This window comes from Crocuta crocuta, unplaced genomic scaffold (assembly GCF_008692635.1).
Source record: "Crocuta crocuta isolate KB4526 unplaced genomic scaffold, BGI_CrCroc_1.0 scaffold153, whole genome shotgun sequence".
NCBI lineage: Eukaryota > Metazoa > Chordata > Mammalia > Carnivora > Hyaenidae > Crocuta > Crocuta crocuta.
This window is the reverse complement of record NW_027529525.1, coordinates 4,540,707-4,567,649: the sequence shown is the minus strand read 5'-3', so window position 1 is coordinate 4,567,649 and position 26,943 is coordinate 4,540,707. Positions and strand designations below refer to the sequence as shown.

The following is a 26,943-nucleotide window of genomic DNA, read 5'->3' as shown; positions in this document are numbered from 1 at the left end:
TATTTTCACTCATTTTGTCTAGAATCCCTGTTTTGGGCGTGTGTGTGTGTGTGTGTACGTGTGTGTGTGAGTGTGTAGTTTAAAAATTACACTTTGACTGTAGATGGCAGCAAAAACATGACTTTCCCTTAGCATTATGTTTTCATTCTCCTTAAAATCAGCAGGTATTAGAAGAACACATTTCAATACCCATTTTAATACCTCCAAGCTCATTCAGCCCTCCTTTGCTGCCTTAGGCTGCCTCTTTTCCCATCTTCTTGCCCAAGCTATTCTTCTTTTGAATTATAGAGAGAGGTCTTTTCTAAAAAAAGTAGGCACTTGCATTCTCAAGGGAATATGAGGCCATTTCCTCTGTCCTCCATTATTCATGGCTTAGAATTAACTTTAAGACCTCAGTCACAAATGTGCTTTGCCATTAGTGTGCATATGTGCATTTTCCAGGAGTGTACCTTCACTAGATCCTTTTAATTCTGAATCTTTGATGTTAACTGAAGTGTTTACTATGCATCAAGTCTGTTGCTAAAACTTTCATGTGTTTTAACTCATTTAGATTTCATAACAACCTGATGTCGGGGTACCAATATTGATCCCATTTTAAAGATAAAGAAATGGAGGTATAGCCTGATGATGTGACTTGCCCATGTTCTCACTCCCAGCAAGTGGCAGAACCAGAGATCAAACCAAGCAGATTGGCCCCAGATCCCACGCTGACCCTGGCCCTTCCCCTACCGTGAAGTTAGCCACTATGCTCTTCTTTCCTCCCCTTGATTGCTCCACTCACCTTACTGACATGAATACGTGCTGTGTGCTGAACCCTGTGCGAGGTATTGTAAACACATGAAGACAACCCTTTACAGTTTGTAGCTTAATATAGATATAAAAAGACAGGCCTAATAACTAATCAAAGTATACAGTGCCTTCAGAGAAGTATAAACAAGGTCTGCTGAGATTTGTGGGGTTGTGGAAAAGACTAGGGAGCTTAATGGAGGAGGCAGCATCTGAGCTGGGTCCCAGGGATTAGTATTTGGAGAAGAATGATGGTGGAAAGGAGGCCAGCCATCCTGGAAGAGAGCTCCAGGCCACAGGTGAGTCACAAACGGCACTCCCACTCAGGCACGTGTATATTCAGGGTTGGCATCGAAGAATGAGAAACTGTTACATTTTGCTACCTGGGCATCCTGCTTGCCTCACTGGTTACAGTCCCGAGAAAGGAAAAGTCCAGGCTGGCTAGAACAAAGTAAGGCATTTGAACCTGTGTCATTTGAACAGAAGGAGTGAATGAAAGGGAAGCCCAGGGCAGTATTGGCAGGCTGAGCCTGGTATCATGTGGTTCCTTCAGGAAGATTTGCTCCTGGGGAGGAAAATTCTTTAAAACCAGGTTACTCCTGAGGCTGACATTAAAGTAACAGCACAGGAGAAGAGAAGACCAGAGCGCGCAGTAGATCCTTGCAGAGTACAAATTCCACAATGGGATTTTTAGGAGGAAAGTCTGCAACTTTGATGGCCATGGCTGTCCTCCTCATCTCCCACATCAGGAGTCAGTAGCCGGACACATGTTAAAGAAAATACAGACCAGGTTGCTCCCTTTCTCCAATGCCTCCATGCCATAGAAAGCCATTTTTCATTTGCTCCATTTTCACTAGGGCATGACACAACCTCCCTAATAAGGTTCTACTCAATTTATGTACTGAATACAAGCTAAGTGAACGACTGTGAAGGTTCAATTAAAAGATACCATGGGATTTGATCATTACCATATGCTAATTCTCAGAACCTTTGAAAAGTTTCTCTTCCTTTGGGATATGTAGGTTGCTTTGTCTGCAACAAAGTTTTATCTGCTGTGGAAAAGTAAGAGTTTTACCAGTTAAGGGAACTTGGCTTGTGAGGAAGAAGTTGCAAATCAGAGGAAGGCATTTGAACTTGTGCCTAAAAGAAGGCTGGCTCATGGTTTACTCTGAGGCTCACTCACGTGTTCAACCGATGTTTATTGAACACCTGCACAGCATCCACCACTGTTCCAAGCACTAGAGATACAATTTCAACACAGGAGACACGCTTCTGTCCTCACAGAGCTAACGATCTAGCAGGGATACAAAGACCCAGGCAATTTCGCTAAAGGGTGGCCCTTGTTCTGTGGAGACAATGGGATGCAGGCCTTGGGAGGAGCACCTTTGCAGACTTGGGGCATTTAGGGGAGCATCCAAGAGAAAGTGCTCTGAATCTCACACCCAAAAAAAGGAGCAGAGGGGGACAGAATAGAAAGAATGTTCCAGGCAGAGGAAAATAGCATATGAAGAGGAGAAAGCACAGTATTTTTTGAACTGAAAAATATTTGGAATGACCAAAAGTGGACAATGCAAGATGAGCAGTGTCAAGAATGGAGGCTGGAGAGGTAGGAGAAGCCAGACCCAGGCTTTGCAACCATGAGGGCTTTGGTCAGGGAAATGTGGGGATCCAAAAAACCTCTGCTGTAATGTGTACATGGATTATAAGAAGTCAAGATCAGAGAGGGTTATCCACATACAAGTTGATGGTTTCCTAACCTAGGAAACTGGGAGGAGGTAGACCTGGAGGAGATGCTGAAGGAGAAGACATGGATTTAACATTTATGTAGGAGATAAAATTAACACTGCTAATTTATTCTATGGCAGAGCAGAAGAGATAGAGAGGAAGGGGGTAAGGTTTCTTTCTTGCACTGTGAGCAATGGCGTCCCTCACTAAAACTGGGAACTTAAAGCAACAGGGAAGAGAAGGAATTCGGTTCTATTTGGACAGAGACCAGCCTTCACAGATCTGGGCTGAAGATGTAAATGGGGAATCTTTATCAACGGTGTGGAATCAAGGCCATGGAGCAGATGGAATCAATCAGGAAGAGTGTAGAGTAATAAGAAAAGTAGGTCTAGGAGTGACTGCCAAGGAAACATTTAGGAAAAGGACATAAGAAGAAACTAGGAGAATGAGGAGAAATGATGCCAAAGCAGCTAAGGAAAGTAGCATTAACAATGTCAAATGCTGCAGAAAGATCTGACATGACCCACAAATGATCACTGGATTAAATAAGAGGGAGTCATTGGTGATCTTGGCAGGAACAGCCAGTAGAGAGGTGGCTGAAGGATCAGTGGAGCTGTGGAGGTGAGTGAGGGAGCATACAGCCCCTGCAGAAAGACCGGCACCATGGGGAGGAGAGAGATAAGGCGTGTAGGAGGGGACGTGCAGCTGATCACACTTGTGTTGGCTCCAAAGTGATGATCAACATTACTCTGGCCACCTTAAGGATTTGCCACTGAAAAAAATTTTAAATGTATTGTGTGTGTGTGTGTGTGTGTGTGTGTGAGAGAGAGAGAGAGAGAGAAAGAGAGAGAGAGAGAGAGAGGTGGGGGAGGAACAAGAGAGCACTCCAGAGTAAGTAGGAGAGCGGCAGAGAGAGAAGAAGAGAGAGGATCCCAAGCAGGCTCCATGCTGTCTGCAGAGCCCCAGTTGGGGCTCGTCTCATGAACCATGAGATCGTGACCTAAGCTGAAATTTAAGAGTCAGATGCTTAATCGACTGATCCACCAAGGAGTCCCTTGCCATGAAAAATTTAAGCATAGGCGACACACTCAAAATCTTCATTTCTACAGATGTTGTGGTTTAAACTCAAATAATAAGCCCCTTGGAAAGGGAAAACTCTTGGTGCCTCTCTCCTCTCCCAGTCTGGATAGAAACTTTTCTTTGCCTAAAGAGAAGTGATGCAGAAAAACCCTTGGGAGAAAGCCAAATACTCACATATTCATGGGGAAAGAAAATAGCAACACAGTAAAGTCAATCATTTGGAAAATTTTCCACATAAATACCTTTAGCTATTTGAGGTAGCAGATTTTCTCCAAATTAAACTGTTGCTATGAAAGTCAATGTCAGGAAATGGCGAAGCTCAATAGTCTTTAAGTTGTGCACAGAATTCCCAAACAGGAGTCCTAGGTCCATCTCTCAGTCCGTTTTATGTTCCCTGTGCCTACAGAGGTTCAGAGTATTGCAGAAGGGGCATTTTCAACTTCTCGTGGGGGAGGAGAGGCATCATATTGTTCAAAAGCAACAGCTGCTGCAGAATCAGGCACAGCATTAACAATAATCTGGACAGGATTTTGTTTAAGCCTCCAGGCCTAAGTGTAGTTGAAGGGACAGGAAGCTTTCACATAGAGATGGAGAGTTTATGTATCACTTAGGAGACTGTGTACAGCACTCAAAGAGATGAGTGAACAAATGCAAATGGCTTAGAGACACCTTGAACTTTAGTAGCAGTGTCCCTTTGCTTCAGTTACACTTGAGTGAGAACTGGGAAAAATATTAAGTACGAAGCCTTGACCTCCCTCCTGTTTGGAGCCACAAGTAACTTCAGTCTAAACAAACGTACAGTAACCAAGGGGGATTAGGAAGACTTCCGAAGGATCTACTATTTAAAAAAAAAAAAGCTTACAAAAGAAAAACAAAGATTCTTTTTTTTTTTTTTTACAAATAGTTTATTGTCAAGTTGGTTTCCATATAACACCCAGTGCTCATCCCCACAAGTGCCCTCCTCCATGCTCATCTCCCCCCCCCATACCCATCAGTCCTCAGTTTGTTCTCAGCATTCAAGAGTCTCTCATGGTTTGCCTCTCTCCCTTTCCCCCACCATTTTCCCCCTTCTCCCCCATAGTCCTCCGTCAAGTTCCTCCTAATCCTCCTATACGTGCAGACATATGGTAGCTGTCCTTCTCTGCCTGACTTATTTTGCTCAGCATAACACCCTCAAGGTCCATCCATGTTGCTACACATGGCCAGATTTCATTCTTTCTCATTGCCATGTAAGATTCTATCGTATAGATAAACCACATCTTCTTGATCCATCCGTCCGTTGATGGACACTTAGGCTCTTTCCATGTTTTAGCTATTGTTGAGAGTGCTGCTATGAACATTGGGGAACATTTTGCATCCTATGCAAAAGATACATCTTAATTAGGGTACTGCAACCAGTATTGAACTCCCCCCAAAAACATTTCAGGGGGTTAACTTACTCTACTGAATTAAAGGCAGCTTGTGTGCAAACTTGCTATTTAGTGTTAAGGTCATGTGACTTTACTCAATATTGAATGAGAAATCTTTAAACAGGCACATGCCAGAGGTATTTCAGCAGCAGCATGGTGAACCTGTCTGACTGTTGGGAAATCCACTTTTTGGCTCAAACCCACTTGGAAAGTGGGTTTGTTCTTCCCACAAAATTGAGAGAAACCCCTCTATTAGACATAGGGTAATAGGGAAGAATATGTGAATCAAAACACAGAGAGGCCAGGTGGAAACACCTGTCAAGAAGTAAATGGCAATGGGGGAGAAGGAGGAGAATCCAGCGCAGAGGAAAAACACTGGATGCTCACTGGGATGCTTCTAATGATTTGGGCAATGAGACTCTACTCAGTGGAGATTCTGGCTAAGAGCATAAGCAGAGACCAATTTCTGCAAATAGAATGTGAATCCTGATACAAGGCAGTGACATCCTGGTACAGATAGGCATGGGCAAGAACAAAGAGGATTCATAGAGAATCCACAGAACCAAGAGGAGATGAACCCATGCCAGTCCCAAACAGAGACCATTCTTCCAGCTCACAGCACTTACTGGTTTCTTTGTGAGGTGTAAGGGCCAGTTCTTACTGGAACTCTATTCTTTAATTGATTGATTCAGTTAGTCAACATATAGTTATTTGAGCACCTACTATGTGCAAAGCACTGTCCCAAATGCTTAGGATACAATACAGAAAAATTAGAACTAAACAAAAAAGATCCCCACTCTTAAGTCTTTGTTATTTGTGCTTATTTATACATGCCTAAATTAACATTCTAATAAAATACAGAAGGTTATAACTTAATTTATTAAGAACAAAGTCCTAAATTATCCCCTTCTTGTACTGCTATAGTGATGGTTCTCAACTATAAGTAATCAGGATCACTGGAACTTGTAAAAACTTCTGATGCCAATGTCCCACGCCAAACAAATTTCTTCAGAATCTCATGTGGTGGTGTTGGGGCTCAAGCATTGGCATTTTGGTAAAAGTTCCTCTAATTGATTCTAATATGCAGCCAGGCCTGAAAGCCAACACCACTGGCCCATTGGTGCCCTAACTTGAGCTAACATCAGAATCACTTGGAGGGCTTGTTAAAGCTCAGCTCACTTGACCACCTCTAGAGTTTCTCATTCAGCAGTAATGAAGTGGAGTCTGAAGATACATTTATAAGACGTTTCCAGGTGATGCTAATTGGAGGACCATACTTTAAGAATTATACTATAAACATTCAGATTTAAGGGATTCTGCCTGACTATTGTTAAAGACAAAACCAGGTACATTTTACTACTCAGGGTTTGTTTTCATGTGCCAAATAGCACAGCTACATGCCTCAGGATTGATCCAAATGAGAAATTCCTGCTTTGGTGCTACTGACATGCAAGAGCGGAGTCTTTCAACCTCACACCACCCTCCATGACCCCAACACACACTAATGACAGGTTCCCCAAACTCCAGTGGCCCTCTCAGTTTTGGGTCAGTGTCAGTGATGAGCAGTTGCAAGAATTGCTGCTACAGAACCAATTTTTTTTTCCTCCAATGTACAAAACACTGGTGTACCCTGATGGCAGTTGAAAACTTCAGACTACTGGAGATATTTAAAGGGTATAGTCAGTAAAGGCAAAGAAGGAAGAACTAACCTCAAAGTATTTGTGCGTTAAAAAGGAGGTATGAGCCACTTCCTTTGGGAATAAATCTTGTAGCTCTAAGGGGGTGGATATTTTTCATACTGAAAGTGAAAACCCATGAATAAGAGTGAAATACATTTTCCTGTTTGTTGTATCAATTTCAACCTAGCTGTCTGAGTTCACTTGAGTCAGAAGTACAGAAATATAAACAACTGTGAAACAAGGACTTCAGCCTGGGAATCTGGAGCTGAATATAGGGTAAGGTGTGGGGAGAAGTTTACTGAAAGAATGTTACAAATATCATATTAGCTCCTTCCCCAAATTAGTACAGAAAGACCTTTCTACCACCATTTATCTACCCTCCTCTTTTTGAACCATTCCTAACCCTTTCCATCTAGATTTCAGTAATCCTTTCCTGCCCTTAAAATTTGCCTAGAATCCTCCTTTCCAATAGCATTTCAAGAGTGCCCTGTGTATAACAAATTAAAACAATAAAAGTCTGTCTTTTTTATGATCACTCACTAGCAAGTCTAAACAAAGTTAGTGATAAAATATTCCCTTTGTTGGAGCTCACAACCCCATTTCACTTCACTCTTGGTTGCCCCTTTTAGTAGTTTTTCTTAATTGAAAACCACTGCTTCCCAGGTGACTACTCCTATTGCTCCTCCGTTTTTTAAAAGTTCATTTATTTTGAGAGAGAGACACCATGAGGAGGGAGGGGTAGAGAGAGAGGGAGAGAGAGAATTCCAAGCAAGCTGCCAGCAGAGAGCCTGATGCAGGGCTGGAACCCACAAACCGTGAGATCATGACCTGAGCTGAAACCAAGAGTCAGATGCTTAACCGACTGAGCTACACAGGTGCCCCTCATTGCTTTCCTTTAAAATTGTCGACGGAGAAGGCTGGCATTTCCCTGGCTCTTGGGCAACAATTCCAGGAAAACTTTATCCATTGACTTTGGGGTTATACAATCCTCTTTGTAATAGGGTTCTTGGAATCAACTACTAGCTGCCCAGATCACTGCTCAGCTTTCACTAATGGTTATTCACAACTCCACCCTTACAGTGCCTTGTGCCTCAAGAGCATTCCCTTTTCCCCTGCTTCAACAGCTCATTCCTTAGACCAGACTTGGAGCTCGGCATCACCTAGAATGGTTTCCTGCCAAAATCTTAAACAGAGGGATTCCGTTGTGACTCCCATGTCTGGGGCCAACACATATACTGATAAAGACTGCACAACTCCAGTTGCCTGCTAACCGCCTGTGTTCCTTATGTTCTCATTTAGCCTTATTCAACCTACTTTAGCTCATCAGGCTCTCCATTTTCCAATGATATATTTAAACTGTGTTCTGTGTGCCATACACTGGGCTAGATCTTCCCTTGTGAAGTTCACTGTCCTACTTCTTCCTTTCCTCCCAAGCTAGGAGACACAGTCAGGCTTTATTTACTCCAGCTGTGGATCCCCGGGTCTAGGTTTTTAAGAGTATTATCACTAGTCTCCTTTAATTGTCTTTTTATTTCCACATCTGCCCTGCCAATTTTCAGCCCTGATTCTTTGCTGTATTTATTATGTATTTATGAAGGCAAACCTTATGTGGACATGCAACACTCCTCCAGATTAATGTTATTTACACCAGCTGCTTAACATTCCCCCTCTTAGCACAGAACCTCACCTCCTACTTTACTGCAAAGGCAATACACATTCATTTCCCCAATATGCCCTGCCCACTTCCAATCTTGTCAAGACTCCATTTTATCCATCCTTTGCTTCTTAAATCTGGGCTTTTATCCCATAAGCCTAGTTGTTTCTAGGAGCTTGCTCCAGAAATGAATTTCTTCCTTTCTTGTTTCTCTCTCCCGCTTCACGGTTCCCTTTTACTTCACATTCAAACTTCTTCAAATGAGGAAAATGTGTCTCCCAACTCTGACTCTTTTCAACTACCATTCTCTCCCCCCTCCCAACTGCAAAATTTGTTAAATGAAAAAACCATACTTTCTGTCACCAGTTCTTTACTTCTCATTTAATCTTAAACCCATGTAGTCTGGCCTCTGCCTCCTGCATTCTCTGGAAGCCATTTTCCCTTATGTCACCAGGAACCCCAAATTGTAAACCTAGAGTCTTTTAGAGCTCCTCTGACTTAACCTGACTACAATGGCTGGTACTAATGACCAGGTCCTTGAAATGTACATCTACTTCTCTGCCTTTCCTCCTTCTTTTACAGGCTCCTCCCCACGGTTCCAAAGTAGATCCTCTCCTTTTCTTAATTTAAAAACGTCTTCTGGGAAATCTGACTCTTGCTACAATCAAGGCATCAATATCTGTAGCCTCCACCTCCTTCAAACCCCCAAATCCATTGGTCTTTTATTTTTAATTCATGTAATATCAAGATTGGTTTCAGACAAATCTCTCAAGTGTAACTATATATTACTAGTTAAATGTGATCTGCTTTAATGAGCATCTGAGCTTTGCATAGAGTGGACATCCTTTTCACACAAAAAATTTAGGGACAAATGTAATGACACATGCCTATTAGACACATGTCTCTTCACATCTGCTTAGAGATAAGCCACCATGGTACCATGGGTACCATGGAGAGGGCCGAGACTCCACTCAATTATTTTGGGTTTGCTCTAATCCAAAAGCAGAGAATTAAGTTCCCATTGTTTAATATTTCATCATATGGCTGCAACAATTTTAACCTATAATCTTTATAGTAGGGTTAATCATTTCAACTACTTTAAAATCATAGAATGCATAACTTTGAGCAATCCAACTTCCTGGAGTCAAGAAAATCTTTTATATAATTAAACAACTGTCTGAGGTCACAACATTTGGAATTATTAGCTATAAATCATTTTATAAATTAGAAGATGTCTTCCAAAAATAAGGACTTTAATATTAGAAGAGCTGATGTTTTTCTTTATCCCTGATTTCTGGCAGATGCTAGGGCTGTCTATTATAGCCAAATCTAGATTTTAATAATTTGACCACATTGTGGTAGACATCTGTCAGGTTGTTTTTTTTTATCCTCTATCATCAACCTAGTAATATCAGTCCCTTCAAACTGCCTTTCCTTATTATTTGTAGGTCTGTTGAAGCCTTTAATCAGAATCCCCCAACCTTTCCCAGTGACCAGATATGGTTAATCTGACCACAGTGATTGAGCCTCAGTGAGCTTCAGCTGAACCAATCAGAATCTTTCCCTGGGGATTTATGTATGGATATTGAAGAAAAGCTTGCTTTCTCTCTGCAGTCACTAAACTAAAGTAATGTAATTAAATCAAACCATGTCTCTTTTCCTCCTGGTTTCCCCAGCCCAGACATTGGAGAAGTCCATTCCAATGCACAAACAGGTAAGAGTAAAGAAACAGAGTCAAAGGAACCTGAAGACTCCATTTGAGTCCTTGAAGCAAGACCCCCTTCTGGATTCCCATTCATTCTCCCTTCTGCCTAAGCTAGTTTGAGTTAGGCTTCTCTCAGTTGCTTCTGAGCAACATATCCTCTATGTACAAGGGAATACTTAACTTTTCATATTCTAACAGGAGGACATGTGCCAAGCTGTTCCAAATGATAATCAGTTTTCCAGATTGATGGCCCATGGAATGCTAATATCCCACAGGATGTTAACATGTGTGCCATGGATACCGTGTTGGGTATTCAAGGAAATTTGAGAAAGATAATGTGAAATACATTTCTTCGTACCAAGATCTCTCAGTATTTATTAGAATATAGTGGTATGTATTATGAATTCTCATAAAGACTAGAGTGCTAATTTCCCCTAAATTATCTGATAATTAAAGCTTGTTCGAATAGAATCCAGCTTGGGAAATATTACTTACCTTTCCATTGAACAGGCAGGGATATACAAGTAAACAAACTAGTAGGCATAAACACATATACACTTATTCATTTGTACTACAATTACTTGTTTCCATGTGTTGTTTGTGTTAGACTACACTTCCTGAGTATATTGGCTATGTCTTAATTGCCTTTATACCCCCAACTAGAATAGTACCTACAACAAAAGTCAATATTCATTATTCACCCATATATTAAAGATTAATAAAATTTTAAAAGTTATGGCAAACATTCGATTAAATTTTCTAAACTGTAGGTAAATAACAGAAGAGTTGACAAAATGAAAAATTAAGAATAAATTGAATATACCCTCTTCAGTTAAGCCTGTCTAATCAGTGGGTATTCCTTTGGAAAATATTAATGATTTGAGGATTAGGAAGAGAAGTTGAAGCACTAGAACAAATCAAGTGCCTAGCTCTTTTGAACAATCAGGAACCATAGATGCTATAAGGCAAACTCAAAGAGGACACCCACGACAGAGACTTGCTAGTACTGGGATTCTGGATGGGCAGCAGAGGAAAGAAGGACATTTTGGCTTTCAAGAAATATTCATTATGATTTGGAATTTAACAGCATGCCCAGGTAAATCAGCAATTATTTGCCTCATTGCCTTCATGTATTTATTCAGCGTATTTTTATTAAGTGCACATATATAAATATGTAAAAATCACACTCCTACCAAATCACATGAGAAAATCCCAGAGCAGTTAGAAACACCTATCAAGTAGACACAGAGCCTATGTCTAGATTCTGAATACATACAGGGGCTTGCCTCTTGCCATCACAGGAGTTCACTAAGAAGAGACATCTGTCATTTGACACTAATTGGGTAATTTGCACAGTGACTCTTGAACTCACAAATGGTTTATGGTAGATAAAGTTTAATGTCACAGCTAATACGTATTGCATTTAAAACATCTTTAAGATGCTATCTAATCATTTTATCAATTACATAAGAAGGGAACTCATATTGAGGGTTTAGCTCACAATATTAGCTTTCTTTAAATTATTCTCCCACTTTGGCCTGCAAAGGAAAAGAATATTTTTCTTGATCCTTTATTTTCAGAGAGAGTGAGAAAGAGTGCATGAGTGCTTGAGTGGGGAAGGGGCAGAAGAATGGGAGAGCAAGAATGCCAGGCAGGCTCCATGCTGTCAGTGCAGAGCCTTATGTGGGGCTCCATCCCACCAACTGTGAGATTAGGACCTGAGCCAATATCAAGAATCAAACGTTTAACAGACTGAGCCACCCAGGCACCCAAGAAAAATTTTAACGAAAGAAGATGAGAAGCATAGGTGAGTAGTTTCATTGGATTTTTTTCCCTGAAGAATTCTTTTAAGATACATAGAATTTCTGATGACCCTAATTTCAATAAGAATGTTTTCAGACTCACAACTGAAGGAAGCATTGTGTAGGTGGGAAAATTAAAAAAGCCACACTAATAACCTATACCACTGGGTTATCAAGTTAAAATATTTCACTCTGGTTTTAATCTATTTATTTTCAACTTCTGATTTTAATTGGTCCTGTCTTTCCAGAGACGGACACATATGCCATTTTGATGGAACTGGCTTCCCTTTTTCAGGAGTCCTGATGGGATGGCATAGAGAACAAAAGAAACCACAGTCTTCTCCCTCAAACAAATGACTTAAGTAAATAGGATTAATAAAACTTGCCTTCTCTACACTATTGTTTGAAAATCCCCTTACGGTCTCTTTCTTCCTTCCCATGTTTCTCAGAACTTCTATAGGCAGCAAACATCAAAAGGACCAAAGATTTTTATAGTGATTCAGCCGCCCACAGCAATGAAGTAAACCCCGATTTTCTTTTAGTCTAGGAAGTGATCAGCAAAGAGGCTTCACAAACAGCCTCTTTAACACTTAAAAAAAAAAAAGAAAACAAGAAGAAAGGAAAGAAAAATCAGTGTAGCAGAATGGTTACTTTCATAAACACCTTTGAAGGGGTTCCCCCCCCCTTTTTTTTAAAGTAACCCTTCTAATCCCTCCTCTACAAACATTATAGAATATTTCCTTTACCACAACTTTTCGGTTAGGCATTTTAAATGATACCTTTTTAAATATCAAAAGGTAAAATATATTTCATTTTGGGCAGGACTTTTTCCTCTCCTTTTTTCCTGGGCTCCCTTAAATGCTGATGTCTGCTTGCTGCCTCTGGAGGATCCGCCTCCAAGTTTCAACTCCCTCCTCCAGGGACCTTCTGCCGAGTCACGCCTCTCTTAGTGCCGTCTCCTTTAGGTCTCAGAATTCAGCCTGCGGGACTAAGCTCCGAAATCACGGTTCCGTTTTTTTGTGTTTAGAGGCAGACACCTCACAAAGCAGCGCACCCCCACGGTCCCGCCAAGTGCACGCTGACACGTTTGCGTCTCGGTGGGGTGGGGGGGCGTCCCCACTGCAGGCTTGAATGAGCTCTGATGCCTGTGCTGAGTTTTTCCAGGTGAGATGCTGAAGCTGATACTCTACAAAGGCTATTACTTGAGGCCAAGAGAGAAATGTGTGGCTTTCTCCAGAACTCAAGCAGACAGACAAGGTTGAAAATAGTACTGTAGACTAAAGTGACCAACATTACCGGGAAGGATAAAATAAACTGGGCAGAGATCCGGATAAAAGCAGTGACCCTCCGCCCCCCTTTTAAAGTGTATTTATCTTTAGAAAGAGGGAGCACAAGAGCCTGTGTGAGCGGGGGAGAGGCCGAGAGACACGCAGAGCCGCGTGGGGGGCTCCATCTCAGAGACTGAGATCAAGGACCTGAACCAAATCTTGAGTTGATTACTTAACCAACTGAGCCACAAAGGCGTTGTGGATTTTTGTTTGTTTGTTTAGCCCCCTTTTAAAGGATATATGTATTTTTTTCCCTCAGCAGCACTATTTAGGTAACGGCAGAAATCTCCAAAAACCCTGTATTTTCCTTTCCTACATTAAGCTAGAGATATGCACACCCACATTCCATGGGACCTCTCTTTGAATGGAAAAATGAATTCCTAGAGGGGAGTCGTGGACCAGAGAAGTATAATGAAATAGGGAAACAAAAACAATTTGTACAATTTAACAAACAGTGTATCAGAATTATAGCTAAATCCCAAGCTTGAGGAGCAGCTGGGGAAAGGGTGGACTTTTATGAAATTTTACTCTAATAAAAGCCACAGTGGCCAAATGTTGGCCACTAGACATGGCTACAAAGGACACCAGGAGAGGAGTTGGGTCTCTGTTCACATTTTGCACAGCATGTAGAGCAAGAGCATGAGAAATTCCTTAGGAAGAAGAGCTCTCTTTGCACAAGAACTTCTCAGTAATCAAGCTCTGAAAAGAAACAGGCCTGGCTCTCCTAGGGGCCTACTCATGATCCCCAGACAGTAAGCCCACAGGAAAACTCACTTAGTCCAAGTTAAACTAACAGAAGGGGAGTGAATCTTGCTCCTCAAAGGTAGATTACTCTCACTCATTACTGGGTGATGTAATGGTCTAGATAGCAATAAAAAAAGCTATTTTATTTTCTCTAAAGGCTAGAAGCTGAACATCCATATAATTCTAATTTCTTTTTTTTGCATCAAGAATTACTTTATTATAAGCAAAATTGATAAAACTGGGAAAATATTCTCTTTAAACAAAAATTAAAAATGGCTGCCCCAAATAACTGACACAATGGTCAAATGTTAAAATCTCTCCTCAAATATTAACTGGACACTTACACATCCTTCAACCTGATACCTTTGTGTTAATTAAAGTATAGTTGACACATTATATTCATTTCAGTTGTGCAACATTATTTGACAAGTCCATAATGTTATGCTGCCCTCACCACAAGAGTACCCACCAACCGTCAGCACAAAACACTTCCCATACCATTGACTATATTCCCTATACTGTACCTTTCATCCCTCTGACTTCTTCTGTAACTGGAGACCAGTATCTCCCACTCCCCTTCACCCGTTTTGCCCATTCCCCCACCCACCTCCCCTCTGGCAATCAGTTCGTTCTCTGTATTTACTCATGATTTTGATTTCTTAGAGATAGAGCCAACACTGTCACATGTATGAAAGGTAACTCACATTTTCTCTCCAAGTAACTCTAAATTTTAATCTTTATTGTCCTCTCCCAGATGTCACAACTCCTCCTGCCAGATTCACCATTATTTCAAGAGACAAGAACATTCCCTAAGGCCTCCTCTTGAGTATACATCTTTCTGAGATCATGTTTCTGGTTTCCCTGAAGATTGTCACATCAATAAATCTATCTTTTGCCTGGATCCTCGGTTGTGAAAGTAATTTTATCACCTTAGCCAGGCACAGCCAACATTTCTCTTACATGTATTCTCCAATCCGAGCAGGAACATCTTGCTTAGACTGCTTCATTTGAATGCATAACAACATTTATACACAGACCTTGGCATAATTGCAGATAGAGACAAGCCTTTCTTCAAATAGGCCAATTGCCAGGCAGAGATCACAGAAGACCTTAACTATACCTGGTCCAACATAAAATGGGTTATGTCCATTACAAGGAAGCCTTAGGAAGGTATGGTTTGTGGAGCAATAGTTGGAGACATCGTAAGGATTAACTTGCACCAAAAGTTCCCAGTATTTAAAAAAAAAAAAAAGCATCAAAAGCCTTGATCTTTTAGAAACATTTAGAGCTTTCAAGCCCACACACACTCAGATGGTACTGATAATCCTTTCTGTTTGTAGGATTTGGAAGAACTACAAAGAATAAAGAGCCATAATATTTTGACAAAGTGATGTATTCTTCTCTTTAGGTATTTTCGATGGAAACATGGTCTTTCTCCCTTCAATTAATAAAATATAAGTACAAGAAGCTTTGAGTAGATACTTTGTAGGAATACAATAAATACTTATTCAGCATATATAAAGTACTGATATTTTTAAAATTACCTCGTATAAAGCTTTACAGTTTTCAAGGTACTCTCCCATACATTATCAAGATTCAGTATAGAACACTTTGTTATTCAATTAAACAGTGTTACTCACTTGTCNCTCCTAATCCTCCTATACGTGCAAACATATGATATTTGTCCTTCTCTGCCTGACTTATTTCGCTCAGCATAACACCCTCAAGGTCCATCCATGTTGCTACACATGGCCAGATTTCATTGTTTCTCATTGCCATGTAGTATTCCATGGTATAGATAAACCACATCTTTTTGATCCATTCATCTGTTGATGGACACTTAGGCTCTTTCCATGTTTTAGCTATTGTGGAGAGTTATCAGCAATTTTTTTATTTAATTAGGATTTATAGCCCATGGTTTCCAAACAAGATTGAAAGTGATGCATGATATTAAACCCAAGGTAAAATGGTAACATTAAAAATCAAAGAAGATACCAAACCAAGTAAAAGTAGATGTTTCCAAGCAATTGCAACAAGTTGTGACACTGGGTCATGAACTTGCCTCTCACAGGAGTTAGCATTTGCTCACCAGGTATGGGAATGCTGAAACTCTGGGCCATTTAACCATATGTTTACAGAACTGTCTCAGTCAGGACCCCTGGATCAATTACACAGCAATCTTACTCAGAAAGTGGTTAGTAAACCAACTGAAATGGGATTTTCAGTGGTGCTTCTACTTAGAATGCAGATTTCTGGGCTTAATCTAAGATCCTTGGTGGTACGATGCTGGGATTGTATTTTCACATACCCCCTAGGTTATAATTTTGCTCTGTAAATTTGGAAACCACTGCTTTTCTGGGATTGGTGGCTGTTGCATGGGAACAATAGAAAACCCAGCTTCAAGAAGGTAGAAAATTGTTCTAGTAACCAATCTCTTGGATACTGCTTTTTGCCTTATTTCTGCCCTGTGCTCATAATACTTTCAAATGCCTGGTCCATTACCTGCTTAATGTTTTACTTTGAATGTTGCTATACACTTGGCCTCTTCTGACTACAATATTCCCCTTCCAGCATCCCATCGCCGTCCTGCTCATCATCCTGCTTGGTTTTGATTCCTGCCACAGACTCCTGATATTTGTGTATGTTCCATCACCTGCTGGTAATTCCTAAACTCACTTTGATAGAGCTGCACATGTTGCAACCTTTACTCATCTCGCCTGGGGTTAATTTACTCCACTGCAGGGGTGCCTGGGTGGCTCAGCCAGTTAAGCATTTGACGACGGATTCTAGCTCTGGTCATGATCTCATGACCGATCTGCGCTGACAGCATGGAGCTTGCTTGGAATTCTCTCTGACTTTCTCTCGGACCTTCCCCTACTCATACTTTCTCTCTCCAATTAAGTTTTTTAAAAAATTAAAAGTTTTTAACAAAATTAACTCAATTACTATTTATGGGAAGATGCGAGTAACTCCCTCCTTGGCTTCTGGCCATCGGTGCCCAGATATGGACCTAGGTAGGAGGAATTAGCTCTTCTCTGCTTATATTTCCAGTTGAGGGACCTTATGGGATTATTCTCTATATTTAAGGTATGTATCTTCTGCTTTTCCCACTCTCCAAATGCTTTCAAAGTCTGCTGCTCTTATTATCCACTTTCCCCTCAATTTATTAACTTATACTATTATCTCCTGGTGTGCCTCCTGTGTTTGGCCATTTCACATGAAGGCACATCCAACATCCTGACTTGAAAGTTTGTGTTATTTGGGTCAGCTGTTTTTAATTTTTGTTTAAAGAGAATATTTTCCCCAGTTTTATCAATTTTGCTTATAATAAAGCAGTTCTGGATGCAAAAAAAAAGAAAAATTAGAATTATATGGATATTCAGCTTAAAGCTTTTAGAGAAAAAAGTTTTGAAAGTTTGAGTCTGTCATCCAGGGGTGTCTGGGTGGCTCAGGTTAAGCAGCCAGCCTCGGCTCAGGTCATGATCTCCCAGTTCATGGGTTCAAGCCTTGCATTGGGCTCTGTGCTGACAGCTGACTCAGCACACAGCCTGCAGCCTGCTTTCAGATTCTGTATCTCCCTCTCCCCTACTCCTGCTCAGTCTTCTTTCTCAAAATTAAATAAACATTAAAAAAAGTTTGTCGTTCAAATTTTTGCACTATAATTATCAAACCATCAGTCATAAGCTTGGGATTTCATCATCATTCAACATCTACTTAGTCCCAAGTTCTTGCTCTTGTTCTGTGAATTTTTGCCTTTTCTCTTAAAATTTTGGATAATACTCTGCCCCTCCCCCACCTTTATTAGGATTGGAAGACTCCTGTCAAAACTATTTGCTCCATCTTCAAGAAGTATCTTTGTTCCTAGCTCAGAACCTCTCTTTCTGGTCATAGACCACCCAGGAAACTATTTTTAAAAGATCATGTGTCACACTAGGAATCTGGAGTTCTCCCTCGTCAGCAAGAGACCAAATGCAGAAATGAATACAAGGGAGACTAACATCAGGAGGAGACAGAGAGCCTGAATAGGGCTTTCATCTCCGTATTTATGGAGTGCTCAAGATCGTATCACGTGGTGAACGTGAAGAAAACAATCAGACAGTAATCATTAACTTGTGTGTGCAAGAAGCAAAGGGTCTGGGGGGGGCAAGTGGTGTTTGTGATCAAGGTACATTGGCACCAGATGGAAAGTAATTTCCTGCAGGTGATGTAACAAGTTTCTCGTGATTCCATTACAATGTCTCACTAACTACCCTTGGGCGCTTTCGCCCCAGGGTGGCAGCTTCCTGCCCTAAGCTTTTTTCTAACCCATTTATGTAAATGCAAGGAATTCTTGAACCTATTTCCCCACGATTTTGTACAGCACATCCTGAGAGTTTTCTGTGTTTGACTCTGCTTCCTAAGTTACCAGTGTTAACAAGGCCAGATGAAAACACCACCTCCATACAGATGTTCCTTCAGTCTTCCATTCATGACTTCAAAGTTTCTGGAAAAACTTTTAGTTTTCTTCAGACTGACCAGACAAGCCAAAATAAGTACCAAGTGCCTGGTGGGTGCATAAGGCATGACCTCGCTTCTGAATTTTGGGAGAACTCACAGGGGAGGCAGCAGAGCTCATAAGGCACAGCAGGTCTGCACATAGGCAAGTCCATACCAATCTGTACGGAGTCACAATTATCTCTTCATGAGACCTATGTCATATGATTACTTTCATCTGCTGGGGTCAAGTGCCAAAGCTGCCTCAAACCAGCTGGTGAGAGCCAAAATTGCTAAATGTTTAGGACCTTGGCAAGCTAGTTGCCTAATATGGGCATTAATAAACATTAAGTTATATTAACTTACAATGAAATAAAGTGTATTTAAAAACAAAGGTATTGTGGTTAACAGACACATGAAAAGATGCTCTCAACGTTACTCAGCATTGGAGAAATGCAAATCAAAAATTACAATGAGATACCACCTCACACTGTCAGAAGGGCTGAAATCAAAAACACAAGAAACAAGTGTTGGTAAGATATAGAGAAAAAAGAACCCTCATGCACTACTAATAGGAATTGGTGCAGCCACTCTGGAAAACAGTTATCGAGCTTCCTCAAAAAGTTAAAAATAGAACTACCCTATATTCCAGTAATCACACCACTGGATATTTACCCTCCCCCATACAAAAACATTAGTTCAAAGGGATACATGTAGCCCTATGTTTATTGCAATATTATTTACAAGACCCAAATTATGGAAGCAGCAGAAGTGTCCATCAGTTAATCAAGGAATGAAGATGTGATGTGTGTGTGTGAGATAGAATATTATTCAGCCATAAAAAAGATAGAGCTAGACAGTGTAGTGCTAAGCGAAATAAAACAGAGAAAGACAAATAACATACAAAATCACTCATGTGGATTTTAAGAAACAAAACAAACAAGCAAAGGAAAAGAGAGACAAAGCAAAAAAAATCAGACTCTTAACTTTAGAGAACAAATTGATGATTACCAGAGGGGAGGTGGCTGGAGAGATGGGTGAAATAGGTGTTGGGGATTAAGGAGTGCATTTGTGATGAGCACTGAGTAATGTGTAGAGTCGTTGAATCACTATGTTGTACACCTGAAACTAATCTAATATTACGTTAATGATACTGGATTAAAAAAACTTAATACACACAAAACATTGAAAAATAAAAATAAAGGTAAGAAATAAACAAAATCAAACAGTAATGATTTTACTATAATCTATGCTCTTGAGGTTATTTATGTCTGTTGTATCTGTACAGTAGAAATAATACATAATGGTGTGCAAGTGCACATTTCCTCCCAACTCTGTGTTAAGTGACATCAAGTGGGTTGTTTGAAATAAACCACGGTAAAATTATGTACACCACAGAAAATAGTAAATGCTACAAATCAGGGTTTATTCCATGCCCTTCTCCCACCCCTACCAAGTTGTTGAATATTTACCAGTATATTTTTGCTGTGAATCCAGTTAGTATGAAGATGGAGAAGCACAAAGGGGCAGTATAATTATGTGAAACTTTCTGACTTTAATTCACACTTTCCCATTTCTCCAGCCTTCTTTCTTTTCAAAGTGGTTGACATCTCCCAAGTCAAAACATGGGGAAGCATAACCTGTATCAAACAACTGACATGAATAATGTTCATATTGAATTGTTACTTTATTAATTCTCCTCTCGAAGGTGAAGTCAGAAATTCCTTTATATGAATTTTATATCTGATTTTTGTCTGTTCAAAATCCCTGCTCCTTGACCTACATTGTCCCCTAGACCCTCTTCTGCATATGTGTGTATTGGTGTTTGTGTGTAAATATCTCTGTGCTCTGTACAGTAGCTGTATAGTTTCTTCTTATTAGCTAACTTGAACTTCAAATAACTACCATTTAAGCCCAACTCTCTATCTACTAAGACACTAGAAAGGGAGATCATTAAATGTCTTTGAATCAATACTTGAATTCTTAAGAGGGAATTCAGGAGGAGGTCAGTAAATGTTATTAAAGGATCAGGAACTGACTCAAGAAAATATAAAGAAAGTAAGACTCTTTATATGGCAATGATAAGGCTAATGGGAAGCTGAAAGTGATCTTGGAGAATGCCTGGGAATTTTATACAGAGGAGTCATTGTTCTCAGTTTCCACTTAGGATAAGGTAAGAGAGATTCAACTTACAGCACTTCATAGAAAGAACTTGATAAGAATTCAGTAAAAGAAAATTACCTTAAGGGCTTTTTTCCCCCTAAAGTTGTTTTTAATCAGCCATTTTAATCAATGATTCCATAGAAGCTTAATTTGGAGGTAGAGAGTCTTATTACTAAAAAGTCACCCAAAAATGCAGTCAGGGGAAGATGGGATGTCTGGATTTTCCCCAGAAGTAGATATGGACTTTAGCTTTCTATATATTCTCTGATGTTCTAAGCTCACCTGAAGATCATATTTACTAAGACTACCCCAAACCGATTGGTATGTATACATAAGGGATAAGGTTATAAATACCTAAGACACATAATACCATATCAGACCAAGGAAACATTGAGACTCAGTGTCTGATTATGTCAATGAGGTCCCTTTGTGGGAAGGTATGGGAGGGCCTTAAATAAACAAGTTCCCCTAATAACCTACTATGTCCATTTTTGGTGTCTAATCCCATTTTGAACCCATTAATACATTAATATGTGCAACTTCCCAAGGTAATTACTTCCCTAGTTTTTCTCCTAGTGTTCTGGAATTTGTTAAATCTCTGTGCATATATTAACATTTTTTTTTTGAGCCAGAAAGGGTGTAAACCACTAAATGTATTAATTCATTCTTTGATTCAATTATTTGAGTCATTATATGACAAAATATAATAATGTATCAATTATTAATTAATTATAATTAATACATTCAAAAAGTCAGAATTTACCCTACTCAAACCATGCAAGATTTAAGGCTTCTAAGGACTTCCATAATTTGGGCTCTATTTATCTACTCTTTACTTTTACTGAAAACTTTCCCCAACCCACTCCAAATCCTATGCTTCAGCTACACCAAATTATTGTCAGTTCCTTAAAATTGCCATGGGTGTTTGGCAGAAAGATATTTCCCATTTCTGAACGATGTCTCCTTCTGCCACGAAGACTTCCTGAGTCCCCTGCCACCTCCTGCCTGGTTTAGATGCTGCTGCCATGTGTTCCCATAGTACTTTGTGCTCGCCCTCACTAAGAGTATTTAAATTCCCCATTTAGACTGTCAGGTCCTTGAAACGGGACTGTCCTTTTTGTTCATCACTCTACAACAATCTAGATGGCATTCAGTTATAATTATTTTAACTTATCAATTAAATACGTTAATAGATTGGGAATAGTATCACCACTGAGTTCCATACTAGAGGCTTAGTTCATCAACTCTGTCCCTTTACAAAGAATAGCTTGATTTCACGGTCATTATCCTCATCATTTTTCGGAATCACACGAGGCACCATTCAGTCTCCCAAATGCGAATTTATGGTGATTGTATACACATGCCAATTCAAGTTTTTGCTTTCTTTTCTAGTGATGTCTGGGATTTCATTGAACTTTTTGGCTAATATCTTCAGGTAGTACTTGTAGTGGCCTCAAGATCTATTTTATAGGTTGGCAAGATCATTTAAAACTATCATCCTGTAAGGATGGTTTGTAGGATAAAAAAGGTAGAAACAGTGAACTGTGTTTAAATTTATCTTGTTTGATTTTGTATGTTACTGGTAGCACACACGTTAGCCCTTTGTGAAACATAACTGAAAAGCCACCGTGAAGTTCAAAAACATCTCCTCTGCTAAGGAACAAAGGCAGGAGAAACTTTCATTTTGACGATGGAAATTAAGCCCTGATTTTGAAACAGCCTTGTCCTCACAAAGATGACTTATGAAAGAAACTAAAATAAGAATGGAAAAAATCAAGGCAGGGATGCTCTGACTAGTAAAGATTAGTTGAATGCAAGGAAATCTGCTCTAAAGTTGTCTATAGGCTTTACTGAGAGAAGAATGCCATGGCAGTGAGGTGGGAATTGGGGGAAGAAAAACATCTGGATCTATAAGAAATCTTACTTGGCTTTATTAGTTTTCTCTAGGTATATGATACTTCAAGCTTGAAAATAACTTTTTAAAAAGAGTTTCAATGAAAGGAGATGTTGATGTTAATTTAAAACCCATTTTCAGCTGATAAGTTATTTTTAAGTTATTTTTCTATAACAGAACTTAGGAGTTCTAAATGACATTTTCTGAAATAAATTGAGATTTTTAACTCCAAGTCCTGTCTCATAGGAAAATTGCAGGTGAATAAGGAAGGTCACCTTATCATAATTATTAGTAAAAATATAGTTATCTGCTTAGATTGTTATCAAGAACAAGTAAATTTTTCTTTTCCTTTGGGAATAAAAGGGTCAAATGATACAAACCTCCTGTTTGTAACTGATGATAATTAAAGGCTGGTGATTAAAGGATAGGTTTTTTTTTTTTCCTGTCTCTCTCTTCATAAGCTTGCTTTCTTAATAATTTAATTAAAAGTTTAGAGAAAAATAAGATTGATTTTATGTGATGAGACTTTGAAAAGCAACCCAGGAGGATTGGGTCATTCTGGTAGTGATTGTAAATCATTCTGATGGAGGCGAGAGGATAATCAAAAGATTCTGCACATTGGTTCAAAAAATCATCTGCACAAGAACAGGGGTAGAGACACAGGGTTTAGTGGCACCATGTATAAAAAATGATGGCTGTTGGGGCACCTTGGTGGCTCAGTCAGTTGAGCATCTGACTTCAGCTCAAGTCATGATCTCACAGTCTCTGTGTTCAAGCCCTGCCTCCAGCTCTGTGCTGACAGCTCAGAGCCTGGAACCTGCTTCGGATTCTGTGTCTCCCTCTTTTTCTGCCCTTCCCCCACTCATGTTCTGTCTCTCTTGCTCTCTCAAAAATAAAGAATAAACATTAAAAAAAAGATGGTTGTTATATAGATCCACACACTGAAATGAGTTATTATGTCTCACTAGTTTATTTTAGTATCTCATCACTTCTTTTACCCATAATATTGACTTTTTTGAAAGATTTAAAGTTGTTTTGCAACATGTCTGTCATTTTGGATTTGTCTGATTATTTTCTCTTGGTATCTAATTATTTGCTTTCATTCCTCATCTCCCTGAATTTCCAGTAAGTTAGGTCTCAAACAAGGAAGATTGACCAACTATAACTCACAGGCCAAATCCAATACCCCACTTTATTTTTGTAAATAAAATTTTATTGAAACAGAGCCACATCCATTACTTTACATATTATCTATATCTCATTTCCTGATATAAGGGCAGTGTTGACAGTGGTGACAGGAGACCATGTAGCCCATGACGTCTAAAATAACTACAGTCTGTCTCTTTCTAAAAAATCTTTGCCAATTCCTATACTAGAAAATTGGTTATATCTAGCTAAAGTATTTGGGGCACAAAGGTGAGGTACGATGTATTTCATAGTGCATCATCTCAGAAGGCACAGTGTTAACCTATTAGGCCACTATGAGTGATGTTAAATTAGTACATCTGATTATAGTGGCAATACCCAGATCTCCCCATTGTACAGGAATGTTTCCCCCCTCTTTTCATTTAGTAAGTAATTCGTGGAGTAATACTTTGGCTCTGCATAAATACCTTATTTCTCAAAAATTTTCCATCTACACATTTTACTGTCTATTGATGATCTTTGCCTAAAATAATTATTACATTGGAGATTGAAAACTGTGAGTTTCTAAATCTATTGTTTCTTCAACATTTATGACCTGACAAAATAAAAAAGCCTAAGCTCCACTTACAATTTCTCAGCTCTAGACTTAGAATAAGCCATTTTCTTTTCAATTAATCCTGGTTCTTTTAGGTGACAATGATGTTTAGAGAAAATCAGTCATAATGAGCTACCACCTCACATCTGTCAGAATGGCTAAAATTAACAAGTCAGGAAATAACAACTGTTGGCAAGAACCCTCTTACACTATTGGTGGGAATGCAAACTGGTGCAGCCACTCTGGAAAACAGTATGGAGTTTCCTCAGAAAGTTAAAAACAACTACACTATGACCCAGCAATTGCACTACCAGGTATTTACCCAAAGGATACAAAAATACTAATTCGAAGGGGCATATGCACCCCACTGTTTATAGCAGCACTATCAATAATAGCCAAATTGTGGAAAGAACCCAAATGTCCATCAACTGATAAAGAAGATGTGGTATATACACAATGGAATATTACTCACCCACTAAAATGAATGAAATCTTGCCATTGCAACAACATGGATAGAACTAGCATGTATTACGCTAAGCAAAATAAGTCAGTCTGAGAAAGATAAATATCATACTGACTTCACTCATGCAGAATTTAAGAAACAAAACATGAACATAGGAGAAGGTAAGAATAATAAAATAAGATAGAAACAGAGAGGGATACAAACCATAAGAGACTCTTAAATAGAGAGGACAAAGAGGGGCCCTTGGGTGGCTCAGTTGGTTGAGTATCTAACTTTGGCTCAGGTCATGATCTCACAGTTCATGAGTTTGAGCCCTGCATCAGGCTCTGTGCTGACAGCTTGGAGCCTGGACTCTGCTTGGATTCTGTGTCTCCCTCTCCCTCTGCTCCTTTTCTGCTCACACTCTGTTTCCCTCTCTCAAAAATAAATAAACATTAAAAAAATTTTAATACAGAGAACAAACTGATAATTGCTAGAGGGGGGCGGGGGGATGGGCTAAATGGGTGATGGGCATTAAGGAGGGCAGTTGTTGAGATGAGCACTGGGTGTTATATGTAAGTGATGAATCACTCAATTCTACTCCTGAAACCAATACTACACTATATGTTAACTAACTTGAATTTAAATAAAACCTTGGAAGAAAGAAAAAGAAATAGAAAAAAAAAAAAAGAAAATTATATTTAGAAATCAACACCTAAATTGATGTTGATGCTAGCCTGTGTGATTTAGCACTTGGGAGTGTATGGCCTACAGGCTCAAATATTTATTATCTAGTCCTTTAGAGAAAAAGTGTACTGACCCCAGGTACAGAGGGATAACGGAAGGGAGGGCCATCACAGACTTACTTAAATAGTACTAGATATGCTCACTGCTATTGAAGTGTCATTGTTTCTAGGTCATTTCTGTGACCATTTATAGAGAGAGAAAAATTTATTTAAACAAAAAAATCACAAGTCCTTACTGATATTTTAATTTTATATTTAATACTAACATTTAAAAAAATTTATTAATTTAATGTTGGTATCTTTTCCTGTACACACAGTCCTAGTCCTGGTTACATTAAAACGTTCCTTTAAATGTTTTGTGTAACCATAAATGTAAAATTTTCAAGGTCACAATTACCACTAATATTAAACCTACTGAGTGAAGTTCAGGATTTCTTTCCAGTAAAACAAAGTTTTCCCTCAGAATTTGTCCAACTGAGGCTGTAAAAAGCACTAGTTTCAAAAGTTAGTTGAAATATATTTTTGCTTCATGTGGTTATATTATCTGAGTTGGGGAAGCTATAAAAACATTTAAATGATGACTAGGGAAATTGGAGTATAGACTAGATGCTAGATAATATTATGGAGTTTTTGTTTATTTTCTTAGCTATCACAATGCTATTGTGGTTAAGTAGGTAATTGTCCTTATTCTTAGCTAAATCATGTCAAAATATTTAGTGGTGAGATTTCATGATGTCTGCAACTTTCTTTTTTTCTAAGTTTTTATTTTTTTAGAAGACCTATATTTATTTGTTAAACTATTACAAAGACAAAACAATTTTCATCTGAAGCACTCTGAGGACTTCATCCCAGTTTCACCTGTTGTTATGGACACCGACCTAAGAAGTTAAAATTAAAGGATATAACCTAAGAGGTTATAACAAAACAGACTTTTGAAACATGGTGAAAGGAGTTAAGTCAGAAGCACTTGTGTTAGTGATAGTATATGTGGCTAGGATGTTTCCCCAAGAGGCTCTCTAATGATGCCTGAATGAATTTATCTGCATCCCAAGTTAGTAAAAAGAAACTTACCCCTATGGAGAATAAACAGAGGCCAGGCTTTCTCTAATATCCCTTTGTCTTTCTTTTTAAGGGGTAAGGGGATTGCTAGGCTCTAAGGGGATATGTCTTAGACTCAGCCTTCCTCCTTCCCAGCCAGTCTACATACACCTTCAAGCACCTACGCATTCTCACCACACAGGCCTGCTAGGTTATAGAAGATGCATATAGTAAAGGCAGGAACTGTAGCCCCACTTAGAGGGTGCCTATACACAGAAAGTTTTGACGTAGATGGTAAACGACAAATACCCTCTTTGTTAAGTTAATTCACCTTTGTTAATAAAGGTCATAGTTTCTTCTGCTGATAACAACTTTTTGTCTCTGTATAGTCTGTCTCAAGAAAGAACTCATTCAGGTGTTTGGGAGAAAGAAAAAGACTTTTATCAACACCGACTCCTCAGTAGAAGAGGCACCATGTTCTTTCCTGCAGTCATGAACGGAATCTCACAGTAGCATAAATCATTTTCAGTGATC

At 39.3% G+C, this 26,943-nt stretch overlaps 1 protein-coding gene across 2 annotated transcripts in view; it reads right to left on the bottom strand.

The window, feature by feature from the left end:
* The window catches only part of CCDC148 (coiled-coil domain containing 148), a 229,822-nt gene that overhangs the window by 7,015 nt on the left and 195,864 nt on the right, over positions 1 to 26,943 (bottom strand). The window lies entirely within an intron of this gene.